We start from the raw sequence: 16,679 nt of genomic DNA, 5'->3' as shown, positions 1-16,679 counted from the left end.
TCTAGCTCGTGGGGCAAATGCAGGCTCTTGACCTTCAGCCCCAGCTCCACCTCTTCCTAACCTTAGCATTTAACCCTCTGACCTCAATTTAATTATCTGTGAAATGGGTTAAGGATATTACTTACCTCGTGGAGTTGTTGAGGGGATCGAATGACAGGGGTCTATAACACGCATACCGTGGGATCCAGCACGTATGAAGTGCTTGATGAATTTGGGCAAATCACCCCATGGTGCTGGGCTTGGGGCTAGAGTTCAAGAGTTATTTTAAACCGATGTCTTCAAGTTGGCTTCCAGAAACCCCTTTCTTCATTCCCCCAGCTCACTGACTCACCTCGCTGGATGGAGTGCCCTGGGCTCAGTCCTCAGACGGTTTTTCTCTCTGTCCACTTACTCTCGGTAATCTCGTCCAGAATCATGGTTTCAAAATAATATTTATGTGCTGACTCCAAAGACCTCTGCCCTTGATGTCCTGCCCCGAGTCCTGCTCATCCAGCCCCTGAATCCCCTGCTCCCAGGCTTTCTTGTCTTACTCAATGGCAGTTCTTGCGGTTGCTTGGGCCACAGACCTTGCAGGGCTATTTACTTTAGTTTTTCTCATACACGTTTCATCCAATCTTTCAGCAAATCCTCTTGGCTCTACCTTCAAAAAAATGTAATCATGAATCTGATCACCTCCTGCCACCTCGTCGAAACTGTCATCATCTCTTGTCTGAAGCTATGCAGAAGTTTCTGAACTGTTCTTCCAGCTTCTGCCCTTCCTCTCTGCAGTTTATTTTCAATTCAGCAGCCAGAATAAACCTTAAATATTGGCCTGCTCTTGGTTCTCCTTCACTCAAACCCCTGCGATACTTTTCTATCTTTTAGAGTCAAATGCGTGGTCTTCTGCTGGCCCGTGAGGCCGTGCTGTCTCTCAGACCTGGCTCGGATCCTTGCTCACTCCACTTCAGCCACACAACCCCATCTTCACTGCTTCCTGCCTCAGGGCCTTTGCATCTGCTCTCCTCCGTTTGGAATGGTCTTCCAAGATGTAGTCATAGCTCACTCCTTCACTCCCTTCAGGTCTCCACCCCACTGTTCCTATTGCTGCTGTAACAAATTACCACAAATGTGGTGCCTTAAAACAATACAAAATTGGGGCGCCTGGGTGGCTTGGTCATTAAGCATCTGCCTTAGGCTCAGGTCATGGTCCCAGGGTCCTGGGATCGAGCCCCGCATCTGGCTCCCTGCTCCACGGGAAGCCTGCTTCTCCCTCTCCCACTCCCCCTGCCTGTGTTCCCTCTCTCGCTGTGCCTCTCTCTGTCAAATAAATAAATAAAATCTTTAAAAACAACAACAGCAACAACAACACAAAATTACTATCTTGGAGTTCTGGATGTCGGAAGACTAAATTGAAGATGTTGACAGGGCTGGTTCCTTCTGGAGACTTTGGGAGAGAACCCGTCTCCTTGCCCTTTTCAGCTCCTAGAGGCCGCCCACATTCCTCGGCTCGTGACCCTTTCCTGCCACCACTCCACCCTCTTGCTTCTGTCCTCACATTGCCTCCTGCCTCCCTCTTATAAAGACTCTTAGAATTACACTGGGCTCAGCTGAGTAGTTCAGGATACTCTGGTCATCTCAAAATGCTTAACTTAATCAAAAGTGCAAAGTCTCATTACCCAGTAACATCCCGTATACGCAGGTTCAAGGTGTTAGGACACAGACATCTTTGGGGGATCATTATTCAGCTCACCACATACCTTATATAAAATAACCATCCCAACTTGCCCCCCTCCCCGTCCCTCTTTGATTCTTCCCCTTGGCACTGTTCCCCATCAGACAATGAATATTATCTGTTGGTTTATAACTTTTTGTCTCCCCCACACCCCAATCCCTGCATGCCTTAGACTGTAAACCCCACGAGGCAGAGCAAAGCATCCCCTGTGATATCATAGTGTATGGCGTGTGAATGTTCTCAGTAAATATTTGTTAAAGCAATAAATTTAGCCTCTTATCTTATGAGGGAAGTGTGGTGCAAAATAGTAAACAATAAGATAAGAGTCATAAAAATGTATTTGGAAGATTCAGTGGAAACACAGTCATTCTGCCGGAGAGGGAGCACCAAGAGGGCTGCATGGAGGAGGAAACTGAGCAGGACCAGCCACAGGGCAGGGCTTGCCAGAAGGGACCGGGAGAAGGAACAGAGCTCAGCTCGGTGGGACAGATCTTGGGATGGTTAAGCAAGCCCAGGGATCCTACAGAAATGGTTTAGCCAGGCAAGAGGGTCCAGGCAGACCTTCTGAGTCTTCAGATCAGCAAAACCAGGAAGAAAAGGTCAGGGGCATATGCCCACAAACCACACCAGAGTCTGAGTCAGAATGGTGACGTATCCCGAGATGCTTTTACAAGGCTAGGAGCTGGGGGTGTAGGTAAAGCAGGAGGAAGCAGGCAGGAGGCACGTTCTCCTTGGGTTGGGTGGTGACAGCCTTCCTCAAGGTGGCCCCCAGCAATGGTGGGAATGGGTCCTGATGGCCGAACCCAGCGTGGCTGCTGGCTGTGCCAGCTCTGGCCCCCCACATTCTCCTGGCATGGGAGGAGAGAGGGAAGGAGGGGGGGTGGCAGGAAGGATGCACAGCAGCATGGCTCCCTATCGGTTCCCCAGGTGGCCTTCGAAGTTGGTTGCAGTGGTTACTTCAGCGAAAGATTTTGCTAAGAACAGCGCGAAGTGGTCGAAGGCACGACTGCCTTCATGAAGAGCCTGGGTAAGTTCTGTGCTGTCTCTAAACCTCAGCCTCCTCCTCTGTAGAATGGGGATAAGAACAGTAGCTACTTCTTAAGTCGATTGTGAGGGCTAAGTGAAGACGTAGGTCAAGTCTCTTTGGGGCAGTCACACAATAAACCTAGAGTCTAGTTCTTTATCCCAGAACGGGATGCATCAGAGAGTGGGGTGGGGGGTGACCAACCAATCATCTTCTCTTCCCTCACCCAGCACCTGAGATTGCAACACTCAGGGCTTCCCCAGGGGCCCTTTGTGGACAGGATCTCTCTGATCGGCCTTCTTGAAATGCCCATTTAAATTGCACCCCCTCCACCTCTAGAGTTCTCGATCCAAACCGCCACTGCTCGGAAACTTCCCCCACCACCCGCAGTGGGAATGGATTTCCAGCCATTTGTCCCTTCCAGCTTCAGTCGCAAGTCTGTATGGCTCTTCTCTGCCCAGCTCCAACGTGGGGATCTGTGGCCCATCCTTGGCCCTGGGGGAGAGGACAAAGGAAGGCCACCAGGTTCGAGGGGCCGGAGAGAAGCTGGCATGGAGAGGCCTGAGGGTGCTCCAGGTCTGCTCTGTCTCTGGCAGCAAGGGCCAAGGCCAGTTGTATCTAAATTAAATAAATGTACGTGTCACTCAGCACACCACAGGCAGGGAGGGAATGTGAATCCCTACGGCATTAGGTCTAGAATCAAGAACATGAAAATACACTGTAGGCTCTAGGGTAATGTAAAAAGATGGACTTTTACTACTCACCCTGGGATTTCTCCACCTATAGAAGCTTTGCCTTACATGAAGTTAGGGACTCACTTCCCCTTACAGATAATTTACAAAAATGTCAAGACAGAGACCAGCTTCTAGATAACTTTTCTCTGGTCATCTGTAAAGTATTGACCCAATACTGTTCCCCCAAATCAGTTCATCCTAAGGACACAGCCTTTCCTGGGAGTTGGTGCTCATGGCTTTGGTGCAGTTACAAGCCACGGGGTCACATTTTGACTCGGCCTCATGGAAATGTTATGCTTGGGTTTGTCACGGGCTCCACAGTGGGGGACAGGAGGCCACAGGCACCAGGATAAACTGCAGACTTCCTCTCCACAAGGCTGGGAGCAGCTGGGGGCAGGCTGCCCGGCACGCCAGTCCCCATAGGAAGGCCACAAGAAACAAAGAAGTCTGAGAACAGATCCCCGAAGAGGCTTCTTCCTTTGGGGACATCTGACAAGAGCCTGGAGGTACCCTTGCTACTCTGTAAGGTGTGGTAAAGGGAGTGTGTAAAACCAAGAGGGTCTTATTTCAATGTGGGCTAACGATTTCGTGTGGGATTGCTAATATGGGAGCTGTTTTGTTCTCCCTGAGCCACGATGAATGTATTTCTAGGTCACCATGTAGGTTGGGAAGACATGGTCACTCTACGGGGGGGGGGGGGGGGGGGGGGGGAGCAAGGGACACTGCACAGAGGAGGAGATACTAAAACTCCTCTGTCCTATGCTCCTATGTCCCACCAGGAAGGTTCATGTCTGCCCCAGTCCCCAGGCCAATGCAGGCATGACGAAGGACTTGTGAGCGCCTCTCTCATCCCAGGATCACCTTGCGCCACTGAGGTCCCATGTGACTCCCTGAGTCTCCTTCCCTGCCCTGTCCTGAAACCGCTGCCCCTGGAGAAGGCTTCTAGATGGCTCCACAGCCCCTCAGTCATGGCTTCCAGATATTTCCTCCCTTTCTTGGCCCATGCTGCCCAAGTCCACAGCCTGGGCTCTCCCTTGGTCCTACCCTCACGTGCTACTCGGTTGTCCTGCCCTCCAGCCTAGGCCTCCTCTAGGGCTGGATATCTACCTTAAGCCCCAGTGCAGGGTAAGTTTTCTGCTCCTTACTTTTGGTTTCTTTCCCAACATATCCTAGGGGATGGCTCTCTGCCCCAAGTTCCCTGTCGTCATGCCGTGTTCACCTGCTGAGACTCTGGGCTCCATGGTGATGACCTCTTGCGAGGTGGTGCTTGAGACTTTCAGAGATTAGGGGCTCCCTATCATCATCTCCCAAAGCAGACTTTGCCACCAAATCAGTTGAACTAGTGCTTGTCCTATCTTAGTGGACAAGCCTTATGCCATCGTAGTGGTCAGGGTTCCCAGAGAAACAGAATATATACATACACACACACCTGTACATACATGTGTATGTGTATCTCTCCTGTTAGTTCTGTGATATATATTTTATATAGATAGATATAGACCGAGAGATAGAGAGATTTTAATAAATTGGCTCAAGCAGGTTGTGTGGCAGGCTGGAATTCCACGGAAGGGCTGATGTTGCAGTCTGGAGTCTGAAATCCGTAGGCTGGAAAATCAGGCAGGGTGTCTACATTGCAGTCCTGAGGAGAATTCCCTCTTCTTCAGGAAACCTCAGTATTGGCTCTTAAGGCCTTCAACTGATTGGACGAGGCCCACCCGCGTGACAGAGGGCAATCAACTCAAAGTCTACTGATTTGAATGTTAGTCACATCTAAAACATACCTTTAGGGCAGCATCTAGACCAGTGTTTGCCCAAACAACTGGGTAGGATGGCCTAGCCGACTTCTAAGTTCCCTCTCCTTCTCCCCGGGCCTCCCCAGACCATGATGCTTCTATCAGTTATGATGCTTTCAAATGCAAAGTCACAAGGAAGCCTATTCAAATAGGCTCAAACTACAAAGGGAACTCATTGGCTCTTGGAACTGAAAAATCCACAGGCAGGCCAGCTCTGAGTTTGACTCACTTCAGGTTTGAGACCACGTCTCTCTGGGTCTCTCGGCTTTACCTTCCCTGTGTTGATGTTATCTTCAGGCAGGCTTCCTTTGAGATTGTGACATGGTTGACACACTTCTTTATTCACATCCAAGAGGAAAGAGAGCGGGACATGCCTCCCAGAACAGGGGTGGGGGTGGGGTGGAAAGAGCACCAAGCTTCTCTCTGGTTGGCTCAGTCCTGACGTCATCACGGGGCCAAGGGAATAGTCTGTCCTGATTGGCTTAGGTCTACCTCGCTCTATCCAATCCCAGGGCCAAGGGAGGGGGTTTGCCCTGCCTGCCATCTAGTTAGGGACCTTTCCTGGAGCCTGGGGTAGAATCAATCCCAGCAAAACCAGTGGCTGAGGGGTGGGATGCTGGGAGCTAACCTTAGTGTTCTGCCTCAGCCCCCAAAGCAGAGCTGCTGTGTGTTCAATCCAAGGGCACACACACCACTGCAGCCCATGGGAGTGGTGAGCCCTGAGGCTGAGCGTCCCAACCTGCAGGGTCACAGGAACCAGCCCTCATCCCAGGAGAGGACAGCTTCTGGGAAGGAGGGGTCTCCCTGCCTTGGCGTCCGGGCAGAGCTGGTCCAGCATGGAGGGGCGCGGTGGTGGCCGGTAGTCCGGGAGACTGGCCAATGTGCGTGTCTTCAGACTTCTTTGCTCCGAATCGGTCTGCCTGTCTGCCATTGAGGGAGCGATGACCAGAACTGAACTCATAGCAGTCAGCTATACAACTGTTAGGACATGGGCAGAACTGTGGGATGTCACTGGGAGCCACCAGCTGCTGAGGAGAGTGACTCATGCCCTGCTGACAGGGATGGCATGGCCCAGACAGAGAATGCAGGAAGAAGGTGGCTTGAAGACATGTTGGGACAGCCCAGGTGAGGGGGCTGCCTCTGAGATTTTGATCTGTAATTTTTTTTTTTTTTTTTTTTTTTTTAAGTAGGCTCCACACCCAGCTTGGAGCCCAACACGGGGCTTGAACTCACGACCCTGAGATCAAGACCTGAGCTGAGATCAAGGGTCAGATGCATAACCAACTGAACCACCCAGGTGCCCCTGTAATTTGTTTTTATAAAACGAAACAAAACAAAACCTGAAGTGGCAGGACCTATATCTTCACAAACTATGAAATGCCTCTTTCGTTCCTCCCTCTGTCTGTACCACTTCCCTCTCTACCAAGATGCCACTGTAATTACTGGCACAGGCGTGTCACACAGCATGCCAGGGGAGGGATCGGCTGCACCCTTGCCGAGAAGTCCACCCAACCTTCCTGTGCAGTGTTCTCCTCATACAGGTGTACGGGGCGTGCCTGTTGGCCAGCCCAGCTTGGCCATGTGCACTTGGCCCTCCCATCAGCCACTGGGCGACGAGAATCTTCCCCTGCTTGAGCAGCTCTGTGCCGATGTTATGCTGAAGGAAGCGGCGTACCACCAGTGGGACCTGAGACTTCAGGAGAAAAAAATCAGCAGAGTTGTGCCTGGATATCATCCCGGGCTAGGGAGAGACACCCTGGGGGCAAAACGTCGCTGGAATCAGACGAGGGTGCTGCCTACAGAAACAGGCACAGCTTCCTAAGTTGTGCCGCAAAAACAAGCTGCTGAACACTCACGCAGTAATGCTGTGTGATTTACAAGGCCTTTTGCTTCTCTCAGGTCTTTGAAACAAAAGCATCAGAAACCCTTTTGCAGAACAGAAAACTGAGGTAAGGAAAAGTCGCACCTTGCCGAAAGTTACTCGGTGAAGCCCCCATTGAAATCCAGACCCTCTAACCCTAAATCCCATCTTCTTTTACCACTGGTGCTCAGCGTTTCAGGGTAACACTTTTGGGGGCCCTGCCAGTGCAGGGAATATTAGTTAAGATGTGCCATGGAAAGGATTAAACAAATCCCACCAAACCCTTTGCTTACCCACGGGTTCATTCTCATTCTTCATGCTTAGTTTGCTAATGTAGGAGTCACATGTTCCTGTTGTCTTTATTCTCCTGGTTTAATCAGGAAAATGAGCCAGAAGAGCTGAAATGATTAGCTGGGGATCATTAGAAGAGGAAAGAATTTATATTCACAGTGACTGTATTTCTAGTCCATTGATTAGGCAATTTTGCTTTTATGAATCGATTGTGGTGATTGCTATGCTGAATAAAATATGGAATTGCTATCGCAAAGAAAACATAAATTATTAGCTTTAAAACACATAGTGTCTCTGCATGGAACTATGTATCCTATGGTCTATTTCTCATTTCCTCTCCCAGAATTCCACCTGGGTTTCTCAGGGGGCTCTCCCATAGGTTCCTTGGCTCTACTGTGGCTTATAGCAGCATGAGCCAACAAGGTGCAACATTATTATTTAGCTTCCACTGATCATCCCTTCTAGGTGGCCAGTGGTGTTCAAAGGCAACGCAGAGTGCTGTAGGGGGGAGATCCGTACCCACGCACATCTTGACTCTGCAACTTCACTCCAGAAGGTAAGGTGATTTTTAGAAATATATATATGTATATATATAATCACCTTTGGCGATTCTAATAACAAATGCACCAACAATCTCAGCTCCTATTAATATGTTGAATTTTTTTCATAGGCGATACAGAGGTCATTTCCTAAATCGCCCATTTCCCACTGATCCATCTCCGTGGATTGCCTCTTGCTAGAGCAAATATGATCATGCCCAATGAATATAATGAATAATTATGGAACTTTATTTCATAAGAGGGTGTTTTAAAAGCCAGATAATCACTTTTAAGAGGACACAAGAAAATGGAATAGGACAGAATAGAGGTGGAAGGAAGAGGAGAAAACAGAGAAGAAATAGCAATAGATCAAGTGCTTTAAGACTAAAACCTTGCAAGGCCGTTGTTCAGGCGTGAAGAACAAAGAAGGAGGTATGTGGCTTCAGTGGCATGGGATTTTTGTGGATTCTAGGTACCAGAAGCTTCATGAATGAATTCGTTTGACAAACGATACATGAAGGCACTGAGGATTTTAGATTGTTATAATTTTTTTAAGATCTAGCAGTCTCGTAGCCTACCGTAAAAGGACTGGCCCACGAGAGAGAGAGAGCTGATGACCATGAAGGAAAAGGGGAAGGAGAAGGAGAGAGAACAAGCAGAAATGAAAATATGTAGCAGCAGCTAGTGCCAACAAAATCCCCAGGGCAAGCCCTTTCTTCCCCAAAGAAGACATGTCGCCCACTTCTTAATTAACACGTTCCTATTTTTTCTCAGCACAGATCAATCCTGAGCACCAGCTTCCGTAAGTTCCTCCCTCCCAAGGTACTGTGAGGAACACAAGATAAATAAGATTCAGACCCTATTGTCAAAGAACTTAGAATCTATTTGGAAATTTCAAGCAATGCACCCTGAATTATGGATCTGCTCTAAGACAGCATTCAAGCAGGTGCAGAGGGGCCTGGTCCACACTCTGGGTGTGCAGTTCCAAGAAGAGAATGGGCCGCACAAGGGTGGAAGGGACTAGGAGGGTTTCATGCCGAAGATGGACACCAGCGAGGCCTAAGAGGAGGCACAGCAGAGGTGAGGCAAGAGGACCTCAGGCAGAGCAGAAATTAGCATCAAGTGTTTTGGGATCAAGAAGAAAAATCTGTGACTTCTGTCACTGCAGGTTAATTACTGGGGGGTAATGGGGAATCAAACTGACTAAATGGGGGAAGGTAGGACTTCCAAGGGCCCAGAGACTCAAGCATAGGGAGGCACCTGGAGTCCAGGGGTGGCCGTAAGGAAGCCAGCCCTGGCCCGGGTACTGATGGAGAACAGAACCAGGGGCCCGGGAGTTAAGGCCATGGACAGGCTGTCACATTACTCCCCTTCTGCGGAACTGGACCAGGATGGCTTCTAGGAAGGAGAAGGAGCTAGGAGAGAATTTCAAAGAGATTTGTTGGTAAGGTTTGGAGACAGATCTGATTTCGGGCAGGGGTAACAAGAGGGTGTGGAAGATGACTCCACGGCTGCGAATATGTCTCAATTCTGCAAACTGGAGCAGGGTTTGTCTTGGCAGATGACAAATGCCTAGATAAGAGAATAAGAATGACTTGATGTGAGACTGGGACACACCTTGGGGCAAAAATCAGAGCTGTCTTGTCCCCCCCAATCCCCGGGCGTTAGACAGGGATTTGAGGAGATGATGCAAAAACACCTCCGGCTGGAAGCGGGCCAGGCTGCTGAGGTACAGGCAGGGCTGAGGATCCGTGTTTGCACCTGTGCGGCACAGACCCTGCTGCTTGTCTGGCTCCGCTGCTGTGGCCCCCATTCAAGGAGCGCGACCCGCTCACTCGCGGGCACCAGGCACTGTGCTGGCTCCGGGCTCTGGGGAGGCTCTCAGTCTCCCCGGGAAGGCAGAGATGAGCAGACTGGGGGATCTGAAAATAGGAGCAATCAATCCAAGGAAAGCATCAGAGATAGCCTCTTTGGGTGTTTACTGGGGGATGCTGTGTTGAATTGGCATCGATGAAGGGGCAGTAAAGATTTCAGGGCACTGATCTTTCTTCAGAAATTCTTGGCAGGAGCAGAAGGTGGCATGATTTAGGGTGAGAAGTTTGTGTCTCAAAGTTCGACATGTAAGAGTCTAGGGCTGTGGTCACAGCAGCTTGAGGAAGTTAACCAGGGTAGCCCCTGGGAGGCTAGGCTGCAGAGTACAGCAGTCCCCCTTATCCAGGGGGATGCTTCCAACGCCCGCAGGGGATGCCTGAAACTGGGGATAGTACCCAACCCTATGTATGCTATGTTTTTTTCCTATCCATACATACTTATGATAAATACATACTTCATTTATAAATCAGGCACAGTAAGAGATGAACAACAATAATAATAAAATAGGACAACTATAAGCATATACTGTAATAAAAGTTATGTGAATGTGATCCCTTTCTCGAAACATTTTATTGTACTTCTTGTGATGACGGGAGATGATAAGATGCCTATGAGATGAGATGAAGTGACATGAGTGACGTGGGCTTGTGACCTGGCATCAGGCCACTGACGTTGTGTCAGGAAGATCATTTACTTCCCCACCAATTGGCCGCATGCAGGTAATAAACTAGGGAAAGTGAAACCATGGATAAGGGGGACTGTTTGTTGTACATGCTTTTTAAAGGCAGGACTGAGTGTTCAGGTTCTGTGGTGTAGTGGGTAGCACATCTGCCTTACATGCAGAAGCTCCTGGGTTCAATTCCCAGGGGAACCACAAAGTTGCCTTAGTTCCCATTTAAGTGGGAGGGTGAAATTGAGCAAAAGAAAACAGGCTTATTTTCTATCTTTACCAATCAGGATCCTTTTACTTACTTTTATTTATTTATTTTTAAAGATTTTATTTATTCATTTGAGAGAGAGAGAGAGAGCACGAGCGGGGAGAGGGGTAGAGGGAGAGGGACAAGCAGCTTCCCCACCAGCAGGGGAGCCCCACTCCGGCCCAAGACCAGGACCCTGAGACCATGACCCGAGCCGAAGTCAGACGCTCAACCGATTGAGCCACCCAGATGCCCCCAGAATCCTTTTAAATACTATTTCCTGGGTGTGTACAAACGTCCTGAAATGCAGGTATTCTTTTTATCAATTTATGGCACAGAGAATAAGCTGAAATCTCACACCGAAGGTCCCCAGGTCCAGGCCCAGATATTCCTGATCTCTGTCCAGCAGGGCTGCAGGGCACTGAGAGCATGGAGCAGAGCAGGAGTCCAGGAGCCCTCTCCTCCAGGGCCAGTCCTGGGGTCTGTACGGTACTGTGACCTTTTTTCTCGGAGGCTCCCCTGACTTCACCCCTAAGATAGTATGAGTCCTGGCTGCATTGTGCTGGGCTTGAGAGGTATGGGAAAGGAAGAAGTTTAGCCAAGTCAGGAATAGCCTAGGTTTTGATATCAAGAAGTCTGGGTTCCAATTCCGCCTCCACAATGTCACTAGCTGTGTGATCTTGGACAGGCTCTCTTCTAAGCTTCTGTTCCCGTGTGTGGACTGGGCCTAAGAATAGCACAGTCCCATAGGAAGTCTGTGCACATTGAATGAGATGATCTGTGGAAAGTGCTTGTTGGCACCGTGTCCACCACCTAGTAGGCACTCAACGTGTGCTCCTTGGTCGCTGGTATCGGATGCAGTTGTATCCAGGTTCTGCGGGAGCGCTAGGACTAAGCAATGCTGCCTGTACCCTTCTCTGTTTCTCTCCCCTGGCCACTGACTCAAATACCAGCCACTGAAACACTAAACCTCATTAACAGGTGGAGTCACCTCTGAGTTACCTCCGCAGTGCAGCGTGAACCCCACTCAGCCCCCCACTGCTTTGTAATCTGGCTCATTTTCTGGTTAATCCAACAACTTGAACAAAAGTGTTCCCTCCTACCCGTCCCCCCCACCTCTCCACCCCACGTACCACCCACCAAAAGATGGGGAGTTGGGATCATGGCAGCCCAGAGGTAAATCCTGCCCAAGGAGCCCTATAGGAGAGCCCACAAAAGAAAGAGGCTTTTTGCCAAAGAAGATTTTTTATTTTTATTTATTTACCTTTTTGCTTACAGGCTCAGAATTCAAACAGAGGATGCTGAATGGCCAGAACCTTGGCCCACCCCCGAGTACCCAGGGCATGTGGCCAGCACCAGGAGTTCAAGTTTCTGCCCAGTAGGCTTGTAATCTGAACTTTCTATTTCTAAAATCCCAGTTCTTAGTAGCCAGCACACATTCTGAGCCACGGAGTTCTGAGAATTATTGCACTTGTCAGCTGCTAGGTCACATGTCCCTCAGCCTGGTCCCTTCTACTGGTATAATAGTACTCACTCATGTTAGAGCCATGAATTTCACTGTCACATGAAAATTGGCATCCCTAATAATACCACCCAAGGCTTGCCATAATCACCCAGAAATACACCATCAGGCCTGTCATAATTAATCAATTTTCAGGATCCCTCAGGGTCTCCAAATACAATGACTGGTAGCAAATTAATAAATACTTTGGATCATCCCATTTAACTTCATCAAGGTACTGACCCCATGATGAAAATTTAGCTTAATTAGGATAATATCTCATATTTAAAGAGTGCCTCAAAGCAAAGAAGCCCCCAGATTCCATCTCTTAATTTTCAAAGCTACAGCACATATCACTTAGAGCCAACTTTCAGTGAACAGGTATGTTTGTCCCCATTTTACGGATGAGAAGAGCTTCCTGCCCACTGACCTTTACAGAGCTAGGGGCTGGGGAGGTGAGCCCAAAGCTTGGGTTTCCCCCTTCGGGGTTGACTTTATTTGTTTTAATTTATGTTTATGGACGATCAGCAGCACAAAAATATATACAGAATGATTTGTGTGTGTGTGTGTGTGAGTACCTATTCCATGAATAGGGTATCCTGTGTACACTGCGAGGCTGTAAATAGATGTCAGTAGTGAAAGGCTGGAGTGGACAAATATAGAATGTAGCTTGTGCTCAGCAATGCCGCACACCCCCACAGAGCCCCATGCTGGTATGTTAACTGGTCTGTTTGGAAGCTTTTTTTCTTTCTTCTTCTTCTTTTTTTTTTTTTTTTTGGTTTAGTTGCATGATAGTACAAAGAGCCTTGTGTTATGGTCTCAACACTACTATTTATACCCTGTGACCCATTAAGCACTGATTCCTTGGTTGGGGTTCTCCCAACATCTCGAGAAAAAAAAAAAAAGAAAGAGGGAAAAAATAGCCTGACTGGAAAAAAAAAAAAGCAGTTCTCATTTACAATACTTGAGTCAAGAATTTGGAAACATGACCCTAGCCAAAGCCTTCAGAGGTCTCATATCAAATGTTGTTATTTTTGGGTGGCTTGAAAATAAGGCTGGTTGCGGCGTGGGCACCCGAGTGGCTGTCGCAGGATGCAGGAGCTAGGGTGGACCCAGGGCTCTGTCTAGAGCTGTCCCCATGTGGGGCGGGGACAGCCAGCTGCCAGGGGGCTGGCCCCAGGCCTCACAAGAGGAATTGGCAACTTGGCCAGAGGAGAACTTCACCTTCCCTGGGCCGACCTCCCTCCCCTGCAGAGCGGTGTCAGACCTCAACCTTCCCCCTAGCTCTCCCAAAGGCAACCAGGCACTCTTTTCCTCCTAAACACGCTAAGAAATGAACCCCAGTTAAGTCTGACACCCCACCCCTTCTCCAGGGGACTTCGTTTTATTTAAATAGGCAGTATTTCTCCTGAAAGTGAATTTCCTCTCCCCACCAGCCCGTTTGGGAAAAGTGCCCGCTGGAGGTATTTTAAGCTCTGTCTGCAGTGGGTGAAAGGGAACCCTGGCTTTAGCCACTCCCCGGGAATGCACCCCACTGTGGTGTGTCAACCTCAGAACTGAGGCACTGCCCATGTTTGGGAACGCAGCTCACTCGGCCTGTACCACTGCATCTCCCTTCCAACTCAGCATGACCAGCGTGTGCGCGCACGCACACACACACACACATGCACGCACGCGCGCGCGCGCGCATGCGCACACGCATACGCATACGCATGCGCACACGCGCGCGCAGCCACGCGAGCACGCACACATCTGGCTCAGAGACCAGATGGTTACCTGCTGTGTCACGGACGTTTTGTACACATTTTGGAAAATTACTCCGGCGGAGCCTGGGGGAGACGTATGGGCTCCTCTTCTGCAAAAACGGTGCAGAAAAATATCAAGTAAACTTTCCGGAGCACACACTGGAGGAAGAGACAGGAAGCCTAACCTCTAGGCTTTGCATTAGTCACGTGCCCTCAGAGTTACCTTCGAGGAAAAGGTCTTTAAAATGTTTAGACTCGATTCCTCTTTGTAAGGAAGTCGATGTTTAGCTGCCCAGGAACCCTGTAAAATAGAAGATTGTCCATTCTCGGCCCAAGCGTTAGGTTTTCGCGCCTCCGAGACTGCTCCCCGGCCACACGCGTCCTGTGTGTGTGTGCGCCCACCGGCTCTTCCTATGGAAATTCTACTTGTCCTTTCACCCAACTCAAACCCCGCCTTCTCCGCACAACTTTCCACCTGCCCCATCGTAAAGACAGGTGCCAACGCAAGCCAGAGGCAGCGTCCCACATTCCAGAGAGTGCGTGAGGTTGCGGAGAGAGAAAACAAGAGGGGTGGTGAGAGCTGGGTTGGAAAAGCCACAAACCTGAATTTCAGATGTTCTTGTCAGCCACATGAAGAGGTTTTTCTTGAATGGAGAGACAACGGGAAGCTGTGATTTTGTGTATAAGGGTGAGTCGATGTTGCTTGTGTCCAAGTGATGTAACTAACGGCCAGGAAGTGTTTGTGGGTGCATAAACGAGTACTTATCGAGTAACTGTTGTGCAGGGCTCTGAAAACCTCTGTGGCAGTGTTAGTTCATGGTCTGTCTTTAACATTTGGAAGTTGGTGTGGTCTGAATGTGCATCCCCCCCCCCCCAAATTCATATGTTGATTCCCTAGCCCCCAACGTGATGGTATTTGGAGGTGGGCTCCTTGGAAGGGATTAGGTTCAGATGACATCTTGAGGGTGAGGCCCCAAGGGTGAGGCGGGATTAGTGTCCTTGTAAGAAGAGTGAGCGAGACCAGAGCTCGCTCGAATTCTCTCGCTCTCTCTCGCTCTCCGTGCCACATGAAGACGCACTACGAGGGCAGCCATCTGCAAGTCAGGAATTAGGCTCTCACCCCGAACCGAATCTGCTGGCACCTTGACTCTTTTTTTTTTTTTAAAGATTTTATTTATTTATTTGACAGAGACACAGCGAGAGAGGGAACACAAGCAGGGGGAGTGGGAGAGGGAGAAGCAGGCTCCCCGCTGAGCGGGGAGCTGGATGCGGGGCTTGATCTCAGGACACTGGGATCATGACCTGAGCCGAAGGCAGACGCTTAACCGACTGAGCCACCCAGGCGCCCCTCTTTCAGCTGATTCTTGATGCTCTGTGTTTAGTTTGGAGAGTACAGCTCTCATATACAAGAGATTGGCGCCTTATAAATTGTTTCTTCAAAGACTATGGGAAGAAGAAACTCACTGTTTTTATTTCCATCTAGAACAAATGTACTTGAATTCTTCCTGCACGTGCCAAAAAAATACAGAGTATGTTCTATGAAAGATTATATGAAATATGTTGTCCGTATATATAATTTCCGATGGAAGGAAGACTTATAAATCTTCATCTGTGCCTCTCTTGCCTAATAACTTACAATGCCAAGCGTTGGTTTCCACCCAAGGCAATAGAAAGTCAGAGGGCCAAAAGGAAGGAAAGATCACAGGCATTCTTTATAACACCTGTGTGATGAGGAATGCCCAGGACAGTGTCTGGGCATTCTGGAGACCCAGGTGAGACTCCCAACTTGGGTACTTCTGCCACTTCTTATCACCGAGAAGGGCTGGAGGCACGCAAGAGCTGTGTAAGCTTGGTCAAAACTCCGACATCGTTTTTATTCCTTTCTGAAACGTGTATATTGTCTCAAGTTTAATTATGTAGGTAGAGGGGAGGCTGACCTGAGCACAAAGAAAACTTCCTTCTCTCAAAACAAAACAAAACAAGCAACAACAACAAAACAACCCCACACAAAAAATGCAAGTCTCTGCCGCCCCCAAGGATCCTTCTCTCAGCAGGACTAGAGGGGACTGGATTTCCTGTCCCTCATGCCCCTGGCAGAGTCCAGGGCCCTTGAAGGCCTTCCTCTGTTGAGAGGCCATCTGCAGGCTCAGGAGGCAAAGGACGGGAAGCGATTTGGTTTTCTCAGCCCGAAAGCGAAGGCACATCCTGCTCAGATGAGGCTACCAGGAAGGCATCCCTTCAAACTTGTTTGCTCAGGCCCAGGACCTCCATGGTTGTGTGCACGTGCTCGGCCACCACTCCCGGTCCCCTGGCCGCTCCTCCACGGAAGCTCATGCCTACCTACTCCTCTCTCTTCCGCCTCCCTGTCTGCCTGTCCCCTCCACAAAGCCTCCCACAGGGACTCTCCGCTCCCACAGATGATCACTGTCCTCGTGACTGAGGACAGCGATGCACCCTGCAACACTCACATGTAATTCTGGATGATGTGTGCAAAACCAGCTAAGTAACACGGTCCACTCTTAACCTTACTCAGAAAAACACTGGGCTTGCCTTCCCAGAGCTCTGTTGGCCAGAGCTTTTCAACCTTCTGTGTGCCTGTCTGTCACCTGGGGAACCTGTTAAAAATCCAGATTCTGGGGCACCTGGGTGGCTCAGTGGTTAAGCGTCTGCCTTCGGCTCAGGTCACGATCC

General features: G+C 49.4%; 1 non-coding gene across 1 annotated transcript; it reads left to right on the top strand.

Moving 5' to 3' along the window:
* The first annotated feature begins 10,626 nt into the window (after positions 1-10,626).
* TRNAV-UAC lies at positions 10,627-10,699 on the top strand. Its single transcript has one exon. It is a non-coding gene; the product is annotated as a tRNA-Val (tRNA).
* Positions 10,700-16,679: the final 5,980 nt, after the last annotated feature.

This window comes from Phoca vitulina, unplaced genomic scaffold (genome assembly GCF_004348235.1).
Source record: "Phoca vitulina isolate PV1807 unplaced genomic scaffold, GSC_HSeal_1.0 scaffold43, whole genome shotgun sequence".
In the NCBI taxonomy this organism is placed as follows: domain Eukaryota; kingdom Metazoa; phylum Chordata; class Mammalia; order Carnivora; family Phocidae; genus Phoca; species Phoca vitulina.
The sequence above is the reverse complement of the archived record's forward strand: the minus strand, read 5'-3'. Positions and strand labels throughout refer to the sequence as shown.